Source organism: Phasianus colchicus, chromosome 1 (assembly GCF_987193195.1).
Source record: "Phasianus colchicus chromosome 1, bPhaCol1.hap1.1, whole genome shotgun sequence".
Lineage (NCBI taxonomy): Eukaryota > Metazoa > Chordata > Aves > Galliformes > Phasianidae > Phasianus > Phasianus colchicus.
The window spans coordinates 20,377,527-20,393,757 of NC_143436.1; the positions used below are offsets into that span (position 1 = coordinate 20,377,527).

Here is a 16,231-nt window from a genome sequence, read left to right on the forward strand (position 1 = left end):
ATAATCAATTGTGATTGTAGTACTATAGAATGGTAAGGATGTGGATAGGGAGTAGGCTATTAAAGGTAATGTTTAGCTGCAGTCTTGTGTTGGCTAGGAGGCAAGCTGTTTCAATCTGAAAGAACCAAAGAAACCTTTTTTCCTACATGTTTTTTAATGTTGTGATTCTATAAGAAAAAGCACCACTTGAGATTTTTAATGTTTTTGCTGTGTCTGTTGACCTTTCCATAAATCATGAAAATTCTGATTCACATACAATAAATTTCCATGTATTTACTCCAAGCTTCCAGGTCTGCAGAAAATTTAATAAACTGCTTTGTGCGTGTTTATACTTTAAAATGGGTTCAAGTAACAATGACATCCATGTAATTTAGGTACATAACAACTTCTTCACTGTATTGACCCCGAAGGTCAAAGAGCTACTGAAGGCAGTTGGAGTTACTGCATTCTGATTCAGCTTGAGATTTACAGTACCGTGCAGATCAGGTTTTATTTTATCTGATCCAATTCACCTACTATCCCAGCTTAAGATATCATTTTAGTAAGACAGCACTATGTCCTTACAGATCAAAAGCAGCCAGAAGGAAACCAGAGAACTGGTGAACAGAAAGTACAGGAAAGAATAGACTCTTCTTGCTGATACAATTAAATAAAAGTCAATTGTTGAACCATTTAATGTGTCTCACCTCTCTGCATGAGAAAGCCATAAATAATGTAAGGAGCAGAACTACTTTTTTTTTCAAAGTGCCACACAATAGTGTGAGTTGAAAATGACATGCACAAGACACCATCTGTGAATAAATGTTTAGTTTGACCTTAAGTTCATGCATGAAGGGCAATAAAAATTAAGTAGAAAAAAAAATTGAGAGAAAGAGAAAAGAAACAGTAGGCAAAGCTCGTATCTCTATGAGTTTATGTAAAACCACAGATAGCCAATAAAAAAAAAACACAGAGAGCCACAGCAAGCCACAGGAGTCAATATTGGTAGCTTTGGCATTTTAGCATTTAGCTTTAGCTTTGTCTCGCTCCAATTTATAGGAGGGAGAGGAGGTTCTTTTAATATCTATATCCCCGGAGTGAGATTAAGATACAACGGTTCAAATGTTGGTCCGACCAGTTTATTAGAGATGTTAATTAGGAAGATGGTGAGGGGGAGGACGGACGCTATGATGAATTAAGGTAATGGGTAAGGGAAGGAGGGCGATAGAAAAGGTAGGAAAGAAGAGGTAAGGAGTCTTTATAGGAAGCAAGAGGGACATAGTCACCACCATGGATCCAGCATGGTTCATAGTTCAGCCTTTGATCTTCAGTAGCGGTGGTTCATCGGGCATTGTTGTTCTGTTGACAACAACGATGGCGACGACCATGATGATAGCTCCTTTTCAATGCTTTCAAAGTGGTCGAGTCAGCTGTCTTCGGAGTGACAGCTCAAATCCAAAGTGGTTGAGTCAGCTCTCCTTGGAGTGGCAGCTTCTGGCTCTGGGATCTTAGCTGAAACTCCTTTGTTCACAGGCCAGATCTTCCACCAGTAAACACTCCTAAGCACTATCTTCTGGAGGCAAACAGCTAAAACTGTCCACACAGTTATGTTGATTGCCACACAGCAACACCCATCACTCATCTCCTAGACAAGTCAGTCTTATCACAAGAAATACCTCAGGAAGCAAGCTTTGAGCCAAAAAACAAAGAAGGATTCTCACAAGCTTTTAGTATTTTTGGTACAAAATATTCATGATGGAACTTCTGAAGTAATGTATTGGAATTTAGAATCCAGGTCCCAAATCTAATTCCAGCCCCTTAGATTACCCTGGACACTCCTGTCTCTCTAAGTTGCGCTGACAGATATTCAGTGTGAGCCAGAACTGCACGGCAGATGCTACAGAGATCTACAGTACAGTAAATTTTCATCAAAAATTAAAAAAAAAAAAAAAAAAAAAAAAAGGAGAAGAGAAGAGAAGAGAGGAGAGGAGAGGAGAGGAGAGGAGAGGAGAGGAGAGGAGAGGAGAGGAGAGGAGAGGAGAGGAGAGGAGAGGAGAGGAGAGGAGAGGAGAGGAGAGGAGAGGAGAGGAGAGGAGAGGAGAGGAGAGGAGAGGAGAGGAGAGGAGAGGAGAGGAGAGGAGAGGAGAGGAGAGGAGAGGAGAGGAGAGGAGAGGAGAGGAGAGGAGAGGAGAGGAGAGGAGAGGAGAGGAGAGGAGAGGAGAGGAGAGGAGAGGAGAGGAGAGGAGAGGAGAGGAGAGGAGAGGAGAGGAGAGGAGAGGAGAGGAGAGGAGAGGAGAGGAGAGGAGAGGAGAGGAGAGGAGGGAAGGGAAGGGAAGGGAAGGGAAGGGAAGGGAAGGGAAGGGAAGGGAAGGGAAGGGAAGGGAAGGGAAGGGAAGGGAAGGGAAGGGAAGGGAAGGGAAGGGAAGGGAAGGGAAGGGAAGGGAAGGGAAGGGAAGGGAAGGGAAGGGAAGGGAAGGGAAGGGAAGGGAAGGGAAGGGAAGGGAAGGGAAGGGAAGGGAAGGGAAGGGAAGGGAAGGGAAGGGAAGGGAAGGGAAGGGAAGGGAAGGGAAGGGAAGGGAAGGGAAGGGAAGGGAAGGGAAGGGAAGGGAAGGGAAGGGAAGGGAAGGGAAGGGAAGGGAAGGGAAGGGAAGGGAAGGGAAGGGAAGGGAAGGGAAGGGAAGGGAAGGGAAGGGAAGGGAAGGGAAGGGAAGGGAAGGGAAGGGAAGGGAAGGGAAGGGAAGGGAAGGGAAGGGAAGGGAAGGGAAGGGAAGGGAAGGGAAGGGAAGGGAAGGGAAGGGAAGGGAAGGGAAGGGAAGGGAAGGAAAGGAAAGGAAAGGAAAGGAAAGGAAAGGAAAGGAAAGGAAAGGAAAGGAAAGGAAAGGAAAGGAAAGGAAAGGAAAGGAAAGGAAAGGAAAGGAAAGGAAAGGAAAGGAAAGGAAAAGCATTTGTAAACAAATCCAAAACATTATATACTAGAAAATCAGGCTCTGCAAAATTATTTTTTAAAGTTAAAACTAAACATTCAGACACAATATATTACCCCAACAATTTTCCTCCTGAGACCAGGATGCTAAGCACACTCCAAGCACACTCCCTGCTGCCTACATTATCTCCATTTCAGACAATGCAGTGTGGGAGATAGGTCATCCTAATTCTCCATCACAGTGGACAACTCTCCAGAAAACTGGATAAAATGATAATTACGGCAACACAGCTTTGAGGGCAAGAGGAGAGTTTCTGCAGCACAACTTAGTTATACGTAGAGGCCACAAAGAATTTGTCCTGCTGTTCCTAGGACTTAGATGACTCCCTGTGTTCACAGCACCCTGCTCTTTATACACACACACAACCCAGGAAAAGAGCTAAGGCACAAAGAAGCCTAACAGAAATCTCCCTTACTAACTCCCTATAATATCAGTATTTTGTAACATCTCATGCAGGATCCACAGGCATATCCAAATGTTATCCCCAACTCATTTACAATAACTAGGGGCATATCTGACTGAGAAAGAAAGTCATTTGTTTGTCAGAGTTACCATCATTTCAAAAAAGAAAATCTAGCAAAATGTTCTGATATTCAACCACTTCACCCTGGACAAGAATTAAAGCCATCATGAATGGATTTCTGCATGTGAAGCGTATTATTTCATTTAGCTGTGGTGAGATTCCTCTCATCCTCACCACTCATATTCTTTTATTCGCTCTTTGGTCAAAAAATGGCAGATCCCAAAACCAAACTATATTACATATTACTGACAGCTTCCTGCTAGAAGAGGGAAAGAATAGAACAGGAAGATATTTTTTATTATAAACTGCTAAAAATGTAGACAAGAGCGTGACCTGTGAGTCTGTGATCATCCTCTGAGATTTGAGTGCCTTCAGTGTGTGAAGAGGCCAGACAGAAGCTTCTAACTGGTTGCACATGGCTTGAGATGCCTGTGAAAAGAAAGCTCAAGCCTCAGAGGAATTAGGCAGTTGTACTGGATGACTAAACAGGGAATCTTCCATTCATGCTGGCAGATGGGCACCTGGCTTCACTGGCACCCACTACATTCATCCTGTAAGACTGTTGACAGCCACCGTGGCATGTGCATTGCCACGGAGTGGCTAATATTTGCAATTCTCTATTGACTTCCCCCAGCACCATAAGAAATCTTGGAGCAGGATTCATCCAGACCTTTATAAACTCGTAACTGCTCTGTTTCATAATAAAAGTATTAAACTGTGTGCATTTCTGAATCTCCTTGCAGTGCAATGGAGTAGGTGATACTAGTCAAGGATGTAAGATATAGAATCATGGAATCATACAATCATAGAAACACCAAGGTTGCAAAAGACCCACAAGATCACCCAGTCCAGCCATTCACCCATCACCAATACCTCTCACTAAACCATGTCCCTCAACACAACGTCCAAACCTTCCTTAAACACCTCCAACGACAGTGACTCCACCACTTCCCTGGGCAGCCCATTCCAGCGCCTTACCATTCTTACAGAAAAGCAGTATTTCCTAACATCCAGCCTGAATCTCACCTGGTGCAGCTTGAAGCCATTCCCTCTGGTCCTATCAATATTTACATGAGAGAAGAGGCTGACCCCCCAGCTCACTACAACCTCCCTTCAGGTAGTTATAGAGAGCAATAAGGTCTCCCCTGAGCCTCCTCTTCTCCAGACTGAACAATCCCAGCTCCTTCAGCCTGTGCTCCTCATAAGGCCTGTGCTCCAGACCCCTCACCAACTTTGTTGCCCTTCTTTGAACCTGCTCCAGGGTTCAATGTCTTTCTTGCGACGAGGGGCCTAAAACTGAACACGGTACTCAAGGTGTGGCATCACCAGTGCTGAGCACAGGAGGACAATTACTTCCCTGTTCCTGCTGGCAACAATTTCTGATGCAAGCCAGGATGCCATTGGCCTTCTTGGCCACCTGGGTGCAGTGTTCATGTTCAGATGAGCATCAATCAATACCCCCAGGTCCATTTCCTCTACACAGTCTTCCAGCCACTCTGTCCCAAGCCTGTAGCATTGCCAGGTGTTTTGACCAATGTGCAGGACCCAGCATTTGGTCTTGTTGAACCTCATCCCATTGGCTTCAGCCCAGCTACCCAGCCTGGCCAGATCCCTCTGTAGGGCCTCGCTATTCCCAGACAGATCAACACTTCTAGCCAACTTGGTGTCATTTGCAAACTTACTGAGGGTGCACTGAGTGCCTTCATCCAGGTCATCAATAAAGATATTTAACAGGACAGGCCCTAGTACCAACCCCTGGGGAACACTATTCGTGACCGGTCGTCAGCTGGGTTTAATTCCATTCACCACCACTCTCTGAGCTCGGCCCTCCAGCCAGTTCCTTACCCAGCAAGATCCTCTGGTTGTCCCACATATGCCGTGTGATCTCCCTCAAGACAATCTGCTCCATAACCTTCCCTGGCACTGAGGTCAAGCTAACAGGCCTATAGTTCCCCGGATCCTCCTTATAATGCTTCTTGTAGATGGGAGTCACATTGGCAAGCCTCCAGTCTTCTGGGACCTCACCAGTGAAGTAGGAGAGCTGATAGACAATGGAAAGTGACTCGGCTAATTACATAACATACTAACTACTAATATATCCCTGCACTCTTAATGGTCAATAGCTCACTGTGTGCTCTGACTTCCATCACCTTTTTGGTCTTTCCAAGTTCACTACCTACTCTTTCCTAGTATATTACAAGGATGCATTTTTTATATTGGAAGTTTGGAGAAGTTGATGTTGCTTTTAATCACAGATTCACCAAATCACTGAAGGTTAATATTGGAAGGGACCTCTGAGAAACCTCTGATCCAACATTCCTACTCAAGTAGGGTTCCCTCAAGTACATTAGTCAAGATTGTGTCCAGGTAGTTTTTGAATATCTTCAGGGAAGGAGACATATATATAAAGGATATATGAAGGGAAAAAAGCAAAAGGAAAAAAAAAAAAAAAAAAAAAAAAGCAGTAAGGAAAAGATTACAAGGCTTTTAGATCTTTTAAGAATTGTCATTGGAAGCAATGTTAGCAGTCAAGACTTGAAATGAAGCAGAGAAACAGAAAGGCCTGAGCTACAACCTGTTTTTACAGGGCCAATAAATATTGCAATGGGCTCTGTTGTGAGAAAATGTTACCTGCTAACTTGTGGGATTTTTTCTCTCTGTAGTTGCAGTTGTATTTAATGAGCTGGCTGAATCTCTTCTCAATTTCAATTGCTAGTGTATTGTTGACTCATATTTTCTGTGCTAAAGAATCACAGGATAACACTTGTTTGTGTAGGAGAGAGATGACATAGGAGCTAGGTCATCTGTCTGAGTGATAACAGAAGTATTTCTGCTGTTCTTCAGTAAGTAACACGGTCCTCAGACTGAACTACAACTTATGCCTATTTTACAAAACTTTAACCAGTAGGGTGACTGGAGCTCTGGTGCTGGGATATATGGGAGCGTGAGAGGAAGAGTAGTGTACAAGGGAATAAAGATTGAGTATGAAAGCCGCAGCAACAAAAGAAATCATAGCATAAATAAAAATCAGCCGCACATAGCAAGGGAAGACTACAAACTACCAGCATGGGAGTTAGAAACTGCAGGTTTCCTTTAAAAATTGCATATGGGAACTACTGTTATTTGGTAAAACAGAGACACAGAAAAAGGTGTCCCTGTCCCTGAGGGCACAAAACTGACAGAAGCAGGCACAAAAATTGTCTGCTAAGTTCTGTCTTAACACATCTGACCAGATGCAAAAAGGAAACGACAAAAACCACAGTTGTGGATCAGAGCTAAAGTAAGTCAGGGTTCAAGCACTGAGAACAGGGGAAGGAGAGGAATCTAACTGTCTGACCTCACAGGCAATTTACCAGATCAGAACCTATAAACAGTCTAATTCTGACATAATCACCTCCATAAACATATCCTCCAAAGCAGCTGACATACATACCTCCCAGATGCTTTTCTTCACCTCAAACATTGCTCACACAACGTCATTTGATACTCTTGGACAGGAAGCCTGCTTGCACAATAGTATAAAAATACTTGTACAATCAAGTTAGGTGAAGGCTTAGCATAATGTAGGATTAATTGATATGTTGTGCAACGATGTAATTTGAAGCATGCTTACACGTGCTTCTGTATTTTTGTAAGGTGCTTTGGTTTTCTTCAACTCTGTGATGGTATCTACAAAGACTAACGTACTAAGTTACACTGGTATACAGCACAGTGACCTAAATCTTTGTTCACCAAAGGTTATGAGATTCACCCATTCTAAGGCCGAAAGAAACCACAGTAGTTGTATCCCCTCAGATAACTGAAGGAATGGAATAACCAAAGCCAACAAGATATGTTCTTGACCCAAGACAAAAAAGACACATAAGCACTATTACTGACCTTACCCTGACGTCTCCTTAATTTTCCAATAAATTTTTTATTCCCTTTTTCAGCCTCCTTATTTTATCATGTAAAGTTAAAATAACTCCAGATAGATGAAACACATAGGGAAACAAGAATGACTGCAAGGGGAGAAAAGTACTCAAAGAGACTTCAGTATAACAAGTGAACAACCGCTGCTATTAGTGTGTCTCTGTTGTCTTACAATCCTTTCCCACAACGTAGGTGATTGCTGTCAAGCCTAAGGAAGTGTCAGTTATGATTTATCTTTTGCAATTTATACAGTAGCAACTAAATATATTTCATTTAACTATTTTCGGAGCAAAGTCATCTTGCTCAGAAGAACATCCCCATCGTCAGTACAACTGCTGAAACTTAAGGCCTCCCTTAAGACTGTTTCTAATATTAAGTCCATTTCACCCTTTAGCACACCCCTGGCACAGGCAGAAAAAATATTCACTACAGTTCTTGAAATGGAGGGCTGCTGTAACCTAACCTGAGAACAACCTTTCCGCTTTCATGGCTAAATGTTACAACTACCCTTTATTTCTTGACAGCCTGCGTTCTTGGCTCCCAGGTGTAAATTCTTTGGAAATCTGAGATGCAAGGCTTTCAACTGTATGCTGAAAGCTCTAAATATCAGGCACAATTTCCTTTTCTTTTAATGGGTGTGTTGTCATGGAAACTTTGCAGTGGACTCTGGGCTTCATACTTAAAACTCTCGAGGTTTCTGGCAGTTCCCTGATGGGTCCTGTCAACCGTTCTTTTCACAGGAAGTGGTAATAAAAATTCACTTTCCTGTTCAGTGAACCTTGAATGAACTGAAGGAGAACAACCTCAAATCCACTTGTTTCCTCTCACTCCAAATTTCATATGCATGACTGATAGCGTGCCGCTTAACCCTTTCTGTAACTTTGTAAACAGCTGAGATGGGTAAAAGTTCAAAGTTCTGTATTATTACATGGTCTTGAAAGTCACTAGATTTTCCCATGGAACAGGTATAACACCTTCCTACAAATTTATAAATGCTGACCTCTCAGATTGGTGAGCTAAAAGGTAAAGGGACAACATCTCAGTAGTTTTAGCTAGAATATGTTTTTTCTTCATCAATTTATTTCCTGAGTTAAAAAAAATTTAAAGAACTGGCAGAATGTGGTTAATTTCCTGTTTTTTGGCTTCTAATATATTTTCCTCTGTAAATGTTATAGTTATGCCACATTAGTGAGACAAATACAATAAGAAAACCCAAGCAACCTTTTCCAGTACGTAATTAGGTAATTTTCAGCAAGGGTCATATACTCGTAAAGTTGTCTTGCTATATATTACTTCACTGTTATGAAATGATTTTTTGGGGGGCGGGGGGGGGGGGGAGGGAGAGAGTAGGGATTATCTCCTCAAGGCTCCTTTTACTACTGACGGCAGATTCCTGAAATTTGTCTTGAACATGATCACCAAAATGCCTTCAAATAATCAGGCACCAATGCTGCTTTTTATCCTTTTCCACTTTTTTTCCATATTTCTCAATTTCACAGATGTCACTTTTTAATGCATTGACCCAAATAGTGTATATTAAGCTAGAGTGTCCTTCTCATGACCAGCCTTAGATATGTCTGCAAGGGAAAGCAAAGAACTACTTGAAACTGGTGTTGTTATTGAGAGTTTGTTAGCTTAAATCACAGAGTCTTGGTAACAACTCTGGGACCATTTTGCAACTCTAGCAGCTCCAGTTTGTTCCCAACCTCCCTGAAAGATGAGTGACACATACTGTGTGTTAACTTTTGTGCTCCCTTGCTATCAGACAGGTTTCCACTACATTACACACAGAGGTTCTTAACTTTACCATCTCTCCCCAATGTTAGGTTCACTGAGGGGAACCCCAATAGATTTAGACAGACAGACAGACAGACAGATAGATTAGACAATAAATGTTGTAGGCCCCTATACAGCAATATCTGAGCCCAATAATGAACAGGAGAACAGGTAAATTTGCTCACTGATAGCCATAAATTCAACATAATACTATGTAATCCTGCTGGGAAGATTTTCATGATTAAAAAGTTAGAAATCTCTGCTTTAAGTATTTAGAAAGGATCAAATAGAATAAGGAGAGAAGAAAATGAGGAGGCGTTACCTGTCACTGATAACTCATAAGCAACGTTTACAGGTCATTGTCCAAACAGATAAAAGTAAATGGGCTCAGAGTTAGCGCTTCCTTTCCTCTGTCAGTTTACATAAGAAAATCCCACCTATGCATTCTTGTATGTAAAGACAAAAAAAATATATACCTATATCTACTTTATTTTAAGAAACTCTGTTGTCAGAGAGTAACACTGCTTTTGCTATCTGAAACACTGCTGACTAGACTGTTCCTGAAAATTTTGCAAGAAATGTTTTTACTTTTATGTGAAACGCATTATGGTATATGAATGGGAACTGACTGAAAATCTGAAACATACAGACCAAATGATCACAACTTGACCAGACTAAAATCCTGATCAATGGTTAGATACTAACTAACTTTCAGGGGGAAATTCTTTACAGAGCGAGTGGTGAGGTACTGGAACAGGCTGCCCAGGGAGCCTGGTTGTGGATGCCCCGTCCCTGGAGGTGTTCAAGGCCAGATTGGATGGGGCCCTGGGCAGCCTGGTCTAGTATTAAACTGGGAGGTTGGTGGCCCTGCATGTGGCAGGGGGATTGGAGATTCATAATCCTTGAGGTCCTTTCCAACCCTGGCCATTCTGTGATTCTGTGGTTCTGTGATACTTACTGTTTGGAAAGGGGCAGTTTCCCAGAAATGAAAATAGTTGATCTAGGCCAGGCCATCTGGAAGAAAAGAATGGAAACAGAAAGGAGTGGTCAGAACCTGGCCCAGAGGTGCAGAAAAAGCCACCAGCCTCCGGGAAGGCCTCTGTTTAGAAGACTGAACAAGAGCCAGAGAAGGAAAGCTCAAGTAAGATACAAACAGTATAAATAAGATACAAATATCTAATATGAAGAATTTACTTATAGTTGTGATGCATTTTTCTCTGTTACTGTTCTAAAAATGAAGACTGTCTACAATTTGAAAATATATTTGCTAGATAATCCATAGCTGCTATCACTGAAGGCAGTTCTAGTGGAAATACCATGATCTCATACAGGCAGCGTGACTAGATGATGAAAAGTTTTCTTCTCTGATGTTAAAATATAAGAAAGTGGTTATTGCTGTGTGAACCTCAAAACCTTCCGATCCCTTCTTCAGCTCCACACCACCACCATAGTGGATGTTTATTCTTTCATGAAATGGCCCGTGTCTGTAAACTGCTGGATTATGCTTTACTGACACAACTCTCCTTGTTCAACCACAGTGTCTGCACTCTGATTTCACAGTGGAGTTGGTACGTTTTTGTCTGCACTACTATCTCAATATGAACCAACACACAAGCCTACTTCAGATTCAGTGGCATCACACTACTGTGTGGATATAAACCTTTTCTAGATCAATAGCACCAGTGTGTCCACTACCTCACTTCCCTAGGATCTGTATTATAGTCTTCCTAAAGCAATGCAACTGGACGTGCTCAAAAGCGCAAAATTAATTCATGTTTCACATGGAAAAAATTGTGCACAATTTTACATTCCTTTTTACAGGATTTCCATACTGAACATTGACTGAGATTCTTTTCACTTTAAAAATAAATATTAAAATAACAATCAGCTGCACTGGTTGAATAGTTTCTGGTTTCAAACACTGTTTCTTCAGGACACTAATGTTTTAGTGGTTATGTTTTCCATTCAGTGCTGCAGTCCTTTCTTCATGTTAAATGACATTATAATGGAGCAAGACTTCACATTTTGTCTTTACACAATGTGAGTATTTCCACTGACTTTAAGTGGCCTTGTAACTTCAAGCTGTCACAGACATAAGTCATCACAGTGTCAGACTTTAAACAGCAACCATCCGGTCTAGCTACTTCTACAGAAGAATTCAGTCATTTACATACTGCACTTTTGAACCCGCAGATCCCATGCTTTCTGCCAGAGGTTTGCAGAAGAATAAAGACTGAAATTAAACCAAACCACTATATGCGTAGTTAGGATCTTCCACAAAATTCAACCTGCTTTATGTTTCTTCCAATGAAGGAGTTTTAATAAATTTACTAGCAAGCATGGAGTTGTTATGACCCAAGTGCAGCTTAAAGATGGTTAAAATTAGGGATAACACTATTAGCAGTTTAACAAAATGTTTTTTCATTTAAGGAACCATAGATCTTTGTTTTTGTTCATACATCTCAGGCTTCTGCCCATTCAATATTTTTTATGTGGTAATTCTATAATCTCTTCATGCTTCTATTGCATGTATGAAAACCAAGCAATTGCTATGGCAACATACTGTGAATGTATTTATAGTGTTTCACATAAGTTAACAGAGGTTGGCAAATAACAGGGAGAAAACGGACATTAAATTACTTTAACTGAAGAAAAAAGTAAACCCATAATGATGTGGAAAAAAAAAAAAGATACTACAAAAGTCTGTTTGATGCCACATATCTCTGCTGGTTATCAGTTAAATGCTTCTATTTTGTACAAAAATAGAAGAAATAAGCGTGGTTTAAAATTGTCTTAAACTTCCGATTCTATTTTTAATACTTACAGCATAATTAAAGAGATATGTATCTGAATTCATAAAAACTAATTTAATCAAGCTGAAGACTTTTGTTTTTACAGATACCTAGAATTTCAGAAAGATATCAATTCAGATCTAACATTCTTCATACATAGATTTTAAACCACATTTATTCAGTAACGACAAAGTCAATCTGCAGTTGGAATTTATGCCATACTATGTTACTAAGTTTGAAGAATGGCTGATGACATTGCCCAAGATGGTTTATGTGACCCAAATGATTGAAATAATACAGATTAATAGACAGATTTGAGTCTTTTCCTTTCTGTTCCACAGCTAAACACAAACCTCACATGACTGTCCAAGATTTTGACCTGCTTGGGACACATTGAGTGAAGAAGAATTGTCTTGGGCCACATATAATATAGTCAGTGTATGTAAGTAACAATTTATTTTCTTTTCTAAAGGATGAAAAGTTAGGACAACAAAAGCATAAAGCTACTGGGTTGGACATGTATGCAGTTTTCATCCAAGCATTACGGTTCAGCAACTATATTAAATTAAGCACAAATTCACCTCCCAAGAGCTGTGGTTAACTCTGCTCTTTAATACATGCTATCAAGAATTGTAAAATCATCTAAATTCAAAAAGACTCACAGGGCCATCAAGCCCAACTGTGAGCTTGAGCTACCAAATCCCATCACTAAACCACATCCCTCAGTGCTATATCCATACATATCTTAAATACCTTCAGGAATGGAGTCTCCATCACTTCCCTGAATGGTCTTTTCCAATTCTGCATCACTTTCCCCATGAATAAATCTTCCTAATGTCTAATCTAAGCCTCCCCTGGCGCAGCTTGAACAGCCTCAACTCCCTCAACTATTCCTCATAGATCTTGTTTTCTAGTGCCTTTACCAGCTTTGTTACTTTTCTCTAGACATGCTCAAGCAACTTGATGTCTTTCTTGCAATGAGATGCCCAAAACTGAACACAGTGCTCAAGATGTGTATTCATCAGTGCCTCATACAAGGAGACAATCACTTCCCTAGTCCTACTGGACACACTACTTCTACTAGAAGCTAGGACACAGCTGAGCTTCTTGGCCACCTAATGGCTCATGTTCTATGAGCTGTCAGCCAGCACCTTCAGGACCTTTTCTGCTGAGCAACTTTCCAGCCACTCTTTCCCAAGCCTGTAATAATGCAGTTATTATGACCCAAGTGAAACACTCATTTAGCTTTGTTGAATGCCACACAATTGGATGTAGTCCATTGATCTAGCCTATCCAGATCCCTCTACAGAACTTTCCTATCTTTAAGTAGGTCCTGATTAACTTGGTGTCATCTGCAAATGTATTAAGGATGCATTCAATTCTCTCACCCAAATCACTGATAAAAATGTTTAAAAAAAACCTGACCCCACAACTGAGCCCTGGTGAATACTTTTGGTGAGTAGCTGCCTGCTGTAATGAACACCATTTCTAATGATGCTTTGAGACTGGTTATCCATCCAGTTCTTCACCTAGCAAACCAACATCTGTCCAAGCCTTGAGCAGGCAGGTCTTCAAGAATACTGTGGGAAATGGTGTCAAACAATTTACTAAAATGGAGGTGAACAAAATTACAGCCCTTCCTCATCTACTAAGTGGTTTATCTTGTCATAAAAGAGATCCAGTTAGTCAGGCAGGATTTGCCTTTCATAAAGTTATGCTGGCTTCTTCTGATCATTTGATTGTCCATTCTGTGCCATATTAAGATATTCAAGATGATCTGCTCCATAACCTTCCTGGTACTGAGGTCATCCTGACAGTTTTCCACGTTGCTAGCTGATAAATGACTTTCAAAAATTGCATTTCTCTAACATTATCAGTTTCAGAGTACCCACACTTGGAAGAGTAAGGAGTTCCCATCATGTATTTGTGGTCCAGCTGCTTCTATGCATGCCATCGCACCACATTCAGGCATATATCTGTTTGTGGGGCTGTAGTGACACCAACATCACTGAACATATCTGGTTTGAGGACAAGTTTTTCTATTTTCCCACTGTGCTATTTTTGACCTGGGTTAATTCATCATTCCAGCAGAGAGCCTCATGAACACTTCTGCTGGTACAGCTGAGGGGTGAAGGGTTGGGAATGCTTTAAAGTGTCATTAAGCTGGTATATTGTGAAGCTACAACATGAGAGGATCACATGGAACTTTCTCATATGAAACCAACATATCATCACATTAATGATTCTGTATCTCCAACAATATTGTATTTTTGGTCATTGTAGTCAATAAGAATTAGATTTACACTGCCCACAAGCAAACCTTGGTTAATATTTGCTAAAGATAAAACAACAAAAAACACACTTAAAAATATTAACCGGAAAGCCTTTTTTACAAGGAAACTGAATCATTTAATATAATAATTTCTATTTTTCCCCCTATGTTTCATTTGAAAATTTCTATTTCACACAGAACATAGAAACATGGGGTTGGAAGTGACCTCTGGAGATCACCTAGCCCAACCTCTCTGCTAAAGCAAGTTTCCTGGAATACGTTACACAGGAAATCATCCAGGTGGATCTTGAATTTCTCCAGAGAAGGAGACTCCACAATCTGGACAGCTTGTTCCCATGCTCTGTCACCTTCACAGTAAAGACCTTCTCCCTCTTGATCATATGGAACTTTGTATGTTCCAGTTTGTGCCCATTGCTCCTTGTTCTGTCTCTAGGCACTGTTGAAAATAGTCTAGCCCCAACCACTTGACTCCCACCTTGTAGATACTTATAAGCATTGGAAAGATTTCCTCTCAGTCTTCACCGCTCCAGGCTTGACAGCCCCAGGTCTCTCAGTCATAATGGGGATAATATATAACTCATAATGGGGATATATAACTCATAATGGGGATATATAACTCATAATGGGGATGCTCCAGGTCCCGCATAATCTTTGGGGTCCTTCACTGGACTCTCTCTAGAAGCTCCAGTATTTCCTGAACTGAGGGGCCCAGACTGGATGCAGTACTCCAGATGTGGCCTCACCAGGGCAGGGCAGAACATGAGGATCATGTCCTTCAACCTGCTAGCCATGCTATTTTTAACGCACCCAGCATACTGTTGTCTTCTTGGCCCCAAGGCACACGGCTCATTCATGGCTAACATGCAGGTCCTTCTGTGCTGAGCTCCTTTTTAGCATGTCAGCCATTAACCTGCAGAAAGTGCATGTGGTAATTCCTTTCCATACGCAGGACTTTGTACTTGCCCTTGTTGAATCTCATCAGGTTCCTCCCCTCTCAGCTCTCCAATCTGTCCAGGTCTTGCTGAAGGCAGCACAGCCTTCTGATGTGTCAGCCATTCCTCTCAGCTTTGTGTCATTAGAAAACTTTCTGAGGACACATTCTATTGTTTCATCCAGGTCATTGATGTAGGTGTTGAATAAGCAGTATATGGCTGAAAATGTCAGTCATCCCATGTTTCTTTATAACTGATGTGGACCAAAAAGTGTACTGTACATTCCTGGAAGTAAACACAAGTTTAATCTTAATTTAAAATACATAGTATGAAGTAAACAATATTTATGAGGTATAATACTTTGATAGGGTAAGGGAAGACTGATATAGGAATCAACAGAAAGAAAAGACGGATGTGGATATACTTAAGGTCAATTCAACCTACTATAATTTCTCAGCTTACATATCACCGAAAAATACCTGAGAAATATTTTTACATTCAGTTTTTAATTTTTCATCTACCTCAGCATTGTATAACATGAGCTGTCAGGAGCACTGGGATTTAACTTTGTACTGCATAACACTGATTTTTATTTTTATTTTTTATTTTTATTCTTTTTAAAAAGAAATAAAAAAAAAACTACTCTGTAACAGCAAGATGCCTGCTTGTTTATGGATAAATTTCTGTATAAGATCCTTATGTAATGATTGTCATTTCCCTGTGTTATTCACTACTTCCATGAATGATCAAGAATTAACACAATATTGATTTTAATGTACTTTGCAAGCCACTCAAAAATAACAGAAATAATTTGTGGATCAAGACAATCATTTAGATTATTGCTGTGTTACTTGATAAATTTACAGAATATATTTAAACAGAGACAAATGCAAATAAAAATTTTAGGAACAGGCAAACCATACTAGCAGAATGAAAGACTGTATTCTGGAAAGCTAAGATTCATCTGGCTAATGATGGCTGAGCAATTTGACATGCATTCTCAGTAGTTTGCCTAAAATTTTTACACCACAGCAAAAAAG

The 16,231-nt window shown here is 40.7% G+C and overlaps 1 long non-coding RNA gene across 1 annotated transcript; it reads right to left on the reverse strand.

The window, feature by feature from the left end:
• Window positions 1-3,575: 3,575 nt before the first annotated feature.
• On the reverse strand, window positions 3,576-14,805 carry LOC116244269 (uncharacterized). Its single transcript, XR_004170149.2, has 3 exons — window positions 14,735-14,805; window positions 10,133-10,188; window positions 3,576-3,915 (listed from the first exon to the last, which is right to left on the reverse strand). It is a non-coding gene; the product is annotated as an uncharacterized LOC116244269 (long non-coding RNA).
• Window positions 14,806-16,231: the final 1,426 nt, after the last annotated feature.